At 45.2% G+C, this 7,767-nt stretch overlaps 1 protein-coding gene across 1 annotated transcript in view; it reads right to left on the reverse strand.

Moving 5' to 3' along the window:
• Window positions 1-255: 255 nt before the first annotated feature.
• The window catches only part of LOC102372866 (collagen alpha-6(VI) chain-like), a 10,789-nt gene continuing 3,277 nt past the window's right edge, over window positions 256-7,767 (reverse strand). Inside the window, exon 3 of the mRNA XM_006038641.2 lies at window positions 256-426. The gene's annotated coding sequence lies outside the window, so the exon portion shown is untranslated. The remainder of the gene's footprint in view (window positions 427-7,767) is intronic.

A 7,767-nucleotide genomic window follows, 5' to 3' on the forward strand; every position in this document is an offset into this window, starting at 1 on the left:
GAACCGTTGTAGAAAAAGTTCATTTCACGCTTCTTATTGCCCAACGCTAACAAAGAGTCCAAATTAACCGAGGAAGGAGACAGAGAATGTCTCTTCAAGAGTCTGATCCTGAGAGATACTGATACCCGTATCTTCAACTCTCTGTGAAATGAAAGAGATCACTTAGCAGTTTGCAATGAAGGCATATTCTTGATTTTTCAAACCGTTTAAAACAATGGCATTTTTGTGTTTCTTTAAAAAGAATAGCAAGCGGGAGAATTAGGTAGGTATTTGACAGAGCATGCCCAGGTGTATTGTGCAACTTTGTTGAGGACAGTAAGGGGAGTTAGATAGCATAAATACAGGATTATTTTCATACTGGAACCATGCTGAGTTTAATTCTTTAATTTCCTCCTTTCTTCTGATAGTCTCTTACTTTTCAGCCATCTGAAAAGCAAAATAAACAGACCATCCCTTTATGAAGGCGTGACATAATTTCTTAATCACATATTTCCAGTAAGCTTTGATTCAGCTTTTACAAGGCAATTGGTGATGGCCAAAATCCAGTTGGAACCCATTAACTAAGCAGAGTGAGCCATAGGACCCAATTCTGGGACATCTGATTCAGAGCCTGAAGCCCCTTTCAGTTCACATCTGGTAGGAGTTTCTGTGAAAGCAATAATTTCTGCAACTTCAAAGTCAGGGAAAAAAACATAATCTTGTGGGTCAAGCCAACCAGTTATAACCTAGACCAGGGGGTCAGCAACCCCTGGCACATGTGCCGAGCATGGCACACAAGGCCATTTTGCTCGGCACACCACCGCCGGCCCAGGCTATAAGCAGCTTCTGCCAGCCATGGAGGCCAGGTTGCTCCCAGCAGGAAGCTGGCGGGATGCAAGCCCTGCTGCAAGCAGACCAGGCTCCGTGGGCCGGCTGCAGCTGGGAGGCTGCAAACAGCTGCTCCGGCATGTCAGCACTCTGGCACCTTCCAAGGTAGACGTTGTGGGTTTTTTGGCATTCTGGCCAAATAACGTTGCCTACCCCTGACCTAGACCAAGTGGTAATAAGTGTGATTTAGACAGCCTGACTGAAAACAAAACAATATGAAAAACAGAGTTGCACCTCATAGATCAACTAAATCAGCGATGCACAAGCTTTTGTATGCAACTGTGCAACTCCACCCTGCCTTCTGCCTTATTTTAGACTAACACTGCTAACTGCCTCTCTCTGAAAAAAATGATGCCTTTGTTAACTATAGCAAGACAAAGATGTAATCTCATGTTCAGTTGATATAAACATCTCCTCTCATGGAGGATCTTACTGGTTCCAGGACATGTTTTTAGTAGATCCTAATTGATCACCTAATTGATATGTTATAAGAATAATATGCCTGCCTTCTGTATACAAATAAGCAAGAGCAGACACAATTAAGCACTGGTATTTTAAATTTCCTTTCCTGGTCATCCTTAATGCATGTTATAACCAACAGGGAAAGCTTGTGGCTACTAAATGGGGGACGGCTACATTAAAAAAAAGGCATTATTCCAAGGCTGATGCAAGTGAATAGGGAGAATCAGGACAAGTTTAGAACATGGCTAGGGAGAACTAGGTGCTTTGCAAGGGCAGGTTATGGGTGAGCAGCAAGCCCACCAATTTATTTATTTATTTTTAAAGAAAATTTTTCATGCTCCAAGTCAGATCAGCCAAATCGATTCCAAATCCATATGTCACTCAAGAACCAAATGTGGCCTTACGACCGGCAAACATCCTCCAACCTTGCCTGGGGCTTCAGATACTTCCAAATCCTTTGGCGGGCATCCTACATACAGGGCCAAGCCTGGAAGCTTGGGGTTTGGATGCCCCCGAGTCTGGTTTGCCCTCAGCCATATAGCCACAGGATCAAGCCAGGGACCCCTGGTCTAGGTAAGTCTCCCATTTACATAAAGTCTGCTAAGATCCTCCCACTGGAAGCTCGCCAGTGGGTATGAGGTTCTCGCAGGGAATCCTGATCACCTTGGAATGCATGTTATAATCAATGGGGAAAGCTTGTGGCTACTAAATGGGGGAAGGCTGCATTAAAAAAAGGCATTATTCCAAGGCTGAGGAAAGTGAATAGGGATGCCCCTGACAGGTTTAGAACATGGCTAGGCAGAGCTAGGCGTTTTGCAAGTGCAGGTTATGGGTGAGCAGCAAGCCCGACAAATGATTGAAAGTAACCTGCAGGTAGTACAGGCTGCCCAGGTGTCCTAGGAGGTGCTGGGACGAGTGACCAACAAGAAAGAAGCACTCTCTGAGAATTGTCAGCAATTGCAAGAGATAGCAAAGAAACTGGAGGATGTCCCCCAGACAAGGGATGCAGAAGAACCCGAGCTGAAAAGGGCAGTCTCCCATGCTCATTACAGAGAGGTAGTTAATCATGTTAGTCTGAAGTCAGGCAGAAGGCAGGCTAGAGGTGCACACTGCAAAGCAACTACAGCAAAACTACAAGCTCAATTGTACTTCCAGTAAGATGAAACTCTGCTTTGAGTGGTGAAACACTTCCTTCTCCTCCAAAGAGGAAGGGGATTTGAACCGCTGGTCTACAGTGTAGCCAAAATAGCCCTAGCAAAAGCTTTACTGGGGCTTGGGCACCTCTATCCCAGTGCTATGAAAATAAAAGAGAAAAGAGGTGTCCACGCAGCTACAAATACAATCTAAAATTGGAAATCAAAGGGTTAGCAGAGAAATGCAAGTTTCCAACCAGCAAGTCAGTTACTGGCAGGCAGAAGTAGCCGAGCTTGAAAATCTGAATATTCACCTATGTGATAGCAAAGAAGCTGTTCAGGTAAATGACTAGAGACAAGTCAGTTAAAAGCCCAGTTATCACTGGATAGTGGAACTGTGAATGGGTTAAAGATCAGGCTGAAGAACACGCAACTTCTGCGGACTCATACAAAAATGTACAAGGTATTTAAAGATCCTTTAAGACAAACAGGATAAGGCAATGTCCATGTTGTTATCAGTTACCAGCAGTATAAGAAAAAAAATAAACAACCCAAAAAGGGAATCTAAAGTGACAAAAAGCAGGACAAACGAACAGCAAACAAGCAATTTAAGTGATAAGGGAAAGAAACAATCCTCCCAGTATTATGATTAAAAAGTAGTCCTGGACAGTCACAGTATAAAGAAATAACTAATAAAGAAATAACTAATATGAAAACTGTACTGCTTGTAGCTGACTCCATGTTTTTAACAGCGAGGAGGAGTATTTGTACTAAATGGAAAAAAAGGGAAAAAAAAAGGAACAGAAAAAGAAACAGAAAAAAAGAGAATCAGAGCCTGAGCCAGCGGCAGAATAGATTTCCCTAGAAGTTTTGATAGATAGGAACCCTCGAAGTCCTAGACTTGTTGTGGGGGGAACTCAGGAAAAGTTTATTAGGAATCAAAATCAAATGGACTCAATAGACTCCCACAAGCTGGTCCTTTAAGCCTATAAAAATTACTGTTAGCAATATTTTTTCAGGAAAAAAAATCAACAATTTTAATTAACCTAATCTGTAGGTTAAAGAAAAGAGTCAAATTTAACAGGCAAATTCTAAACTATGTTAAGCCGGAGGACAGCTGTTTGCAAACGGTAGTGGTGGTCTGAAATTTAGGACTCTTAAAAGCTGGAAGCTCTGCTCGATTGTATTGGCTTGTGTTGGTAGACTGAGATGTGTTCCTATGAGCAAATGGAGGAGATTGCAGTTAATTCCAGCTACTCAGTTTTCTCTGTGAACTCTCTGCAGCCAAGTACAGCTAAGAGGAGAAAACAATGTTTCCACATTGGAAAAGAAGGTTTAAGGACACCTTAATTAGCCCAAATATAGTTAATTTAGTTTCTTGTTTACTTTTAAGACTGTAGGATCCAACAGATTTCCAAGAATAAAAACATCCAGATGTATTTACAGTAACTTGTGAACTTTTAAGAGCTTTAAAGATATCCCAGCAGTACATGTATTAAATAACTCCCCCGCACCTTACATTGCGTTTTAGTTTAGGACAAACACCACGTAAGTTTTTTAAAAGCTATATTCTAAACCCTTAAAATAATACACACAGGGTTTTTTTTCAAAATGAAGTTCTTGGTGAACTTCCTATTCCTATCTTTCCTGTTCCTTCCTATTTGTTCCTAAATTGCTGCATGTCAACAAGATTTGTGAATACAAGGTAAATATATTTACAGTTTCAGGTGTCAAAACCAAAGGCCTAAAGCAGTGGTGTTCAACCCACAGGCTGGATCCAGACCACAGCTCCGGCACTGGAGATCATCATGCATCCTCTTCCCTGCTCTGTATTGTACCACTGGTCTCCCCAGTCCTCCCTGCTCTCTCCCTCCCTCTCCCTCACCTCTCCTCTACCAGAGGGAAATGATGGCCCACAGTGCTGCAGGGCTGCATGCACCCAGCCCACCACTAAAAGGTTGAGCTCCACTGGACTAAAGGATTCATAGATGGCTGACTGACACCCTTGCCAGGCATCTCAGTAGATGGTAAAATAGCTTACTTAAACTCACTGTACTCTGTGGCCTAATTGTTTATTGCCACCTTTCAGGAGAGAAGAGAAGCAGGCAGTGATAGTATGAGGAGTGTGTGTTTTCTTTGTACAGAGTATTATTGAGACTTACTGAAGCCCTGTCTCCAGATGTCGAAGGCTTCTGAAAAAGGTTCAGAAAAGAACTACAAGAATAATTTAAAATTTGGAACATCTACATATAAAATTCATCTTGGTAAATGTCTCATTATTTGTATTATCCAAAATAGGTGACTGAGTCTTTTCAGGACAAACCTTTTCCCACCTATTTTACCTTTCCTGCCCTGTGGCTCAGCCTATGCCCACCTCACACTGGGAAGCAGCAGGGCTGACTGAGCCTGCTATCAGCCCAGGGATGCTCTGCCCCAGCTCAAACTGCTGTGGTCCCAGGAGCCATTAACTCTGGTGCAAACTGCACCAGAGTTTATTGTGCTACACCAATTGAATGCATAGATGCACCCAAAGAGAATTAAATTAATGTACCATAGATCTTCTTTATCCACAGAACAGGTACGATATAGCAGCAGATCAAGCTCTCTCAGAGCACCCTAATAATGTTCTCTCACCCATCCCTTGCAGGCAATTTTCTTGACAAGCTCTCATTTTTATTTAAAGATTTAAAGATTGCCCAATTGTAAAGGCAACTGTATACTAGAGGAGAAAGCCAGCAGGTCTGCTATGGACAAGGAGTGGGCAAGGCTGAAGTGCTCAAGTGCAAGGTGGTGAATGCAAATAAATGCGTATAGCAAACAATTGTATGGTTACATGTTACTCCTACTTCTAGTCAAGGAGCATGACAGCGTGCGTCTCTGGGCTTCACTTAGAAGAAACAGAGAAGAGCGCGGGGCCCCCTGCCGATACAGCTGCAAATCTGACAGCTCGAGGCCAGTAGCCAGCTGCTCAGTGTAGTAGGGTATGTTAACATATCATTCTGGCTGGCCCATGGCCTGCAGTGCCTGCTCCTTCTGGTTTACTTACTGGTAACAAAAACACCTGGGTCAGCAGCCCTACTACTGGCTCACTGCTGCCATCCTACAACCTTAGTCTGTAACATGATAGAGGCAAGCTCCTAAAATCAGTTATTTTTGTTATACCAAGCCTGCCTATGCAGTCATATCATGAACTAGAATAAAGCCCTGCCCTTATTTGAGCCTGTTTATCCAGGGTGACCAGGTGTTATACATCTCTTAGGACACCCATGAATTCAGTTACTCTGTCACAACTGCCTGCAGCACAGTTGAAAGGTCTCACATCCACTGGAGGAAGGGTGCCGGAGCTATTTCTCCTAGCCACTAGCAGACCCAGTGATGCATGGCTTCATGTAGGCAAATGAACCCAGTGCCTCTCTGTCCTATCTTTGTGCTGGTACCAAAACAAACTACAGTGTTCAGGGAAAAAACAGGCTAAGGAAGGAGAGCAACTGTGGTGGAAACTTGAAGGTTTTAGACAGAAGTCTACAACCCAAGCATGTTCCAGCTCCCATGGCCCCACGCTCACCCTTGCCCAGACTCTCTCCACCCACCAATCCCTCTTCTAGACTTCTTCCAAAACCCCATTCCCCATGGACTTTCCTATTACTATCAGCTGCCACTGTTCCTCCCAGCCACCAAGGCTTTATTTTTTTTCCCTGTATGTTACAAAAAGTCTAGAGCACCATCTTATGAGCCCTTGCTACAGTGACTGCATGGAGTGAACAGAACAGCAGTGATTTTTTTTGTACCAGCATAAAGCAGCACATGTGGATCTGCAGAAAAAAAAACCCAGCAGTTGTGTCTACTGGCAAGCTGTGCATGCAAACAGACTGATGAGCACAGGAGGCGCAAGCCACTCCATGCTACGTGAAAGTTTTCCATATCACTTGCATAGAAGACAGTCTCTCAGTGCACCTAACTGCCATTCACCAGAGCCCTCAGGCTAGCAGGACTTATTGTAGAGCAAGCTGTGCCACAACAGTTCTATAAAGTGGAGCTTGCAGGGGCAGCAGAGTGCCTATTGCAGTGTTAGCTGCTAAGCAGTGGTACTGTAAGGCAGAACGCAGCACAGGAGACAAGGCACTGCTACAGGGTGCTCTGGAAGCCATCCAGCAAGCCTACTTAGGGAAGATTTGCGGCCAGCCCAGGGATGTCACTTGACTGGAAAGGGACAGGGCCTGAAAGATGCACAAACCCAGGGCTTGTGGCAGGGAAGGCAGTATAGCCCCAGAAGCCGAAGGGAAAGGAGCTCTGCTGCAAGATGCCTGGTGGGATGACTAAGACCTCACTCAGCTTGAGATCAGCAAGGAGCTGAGGGCTGGTAGGGGACTGAGACCCAGAAGGAAGAGTGGGTTTCAGAGAGAGCCAGTGGGTTGAGAGCTTGTGTTAAAGTCACAGTGCCTATATTTTTCTGTTGGCATTTTTCCATTGGTGGTTTGGGTGCATCTCTAAGGGGAGTATGTGGACACCACAACAAGGTGTCGGAGGGGGTGCATTCTGGTTAACACACTGTGGGGTGTCTGTGGAGCATTGCAGTTAACTGCAGCTAGGTACCAGGGGCACCAGTGTTTTGGAGTCCTGCCCAGGGCTGTGGTCAAGAAAAAGGCAACTGGAATCTGAGAGGACTGATACCTAAGAAAGAGAGAGAGAAGTGGCCTGAGGCCAAGAAGGCTAGGTCCAGAGCCCCAGATGGGGCAGACAGTGGAGACAGAAGCTTGCAACCCCAGAGGAGCAGAGCCTGGGGCTAGAAAGCCCACAGTCCAGATAGAGGCAAAGATAAGAGCTCGAGAGGGTGAGGCAAGAGATGGAGCCCAGAAGCCAGGACCAACACTGTGGGCCTGAGCTAGAAGGCTACAGCAAGAGAAAAGGGGCAGAGGCTGAGAAGGTGAAAGCTCCAACAGGAGTGACTGAGTGATATCACCTGTAAGACCTATTCAGATACCATGAATAGCCCCTAAGGCAGGGGTGGGCAATTATTTTGGGTGGAGGGCCACTTACTGAGTTTTGGGAAGCCGTTGAGGACTGCATGACAGCCAGCCAGCCAGGGGCAGATGAATATACATTTTCTAAATTTTTTAGGGGCCCCACAGGTGGATAGAATGGCCTGGTGGGCCGCATCCAGCCTGTGGGCTGCATTTTGCCCACCACTGCCTAAGGCAACAAGTGACCTGGGGGCATATACAGGCTAGGAGGGCCACTTTAGAGTGAGGATGGAATTGGGGACTGTGGCAGGGCACTGTTGGTGCCTGCCACTTTAAGGGCCTGA

Source organism: Alligator sinensis, unplaced genomic scaffold (genome assembly GCF_000455745.1).
Source record: "Alligator sinensis unplaced genomic scaffold, ASM45574v1 scaffold1979_1, whole genome shotgun sequence".
In the NCBI taxonomy this organism is placed as follows: Eukaryota; Metazoa; Chordata; order Crocodylia; family Alligatoridae; genus Alligator; species Alligator sinensis.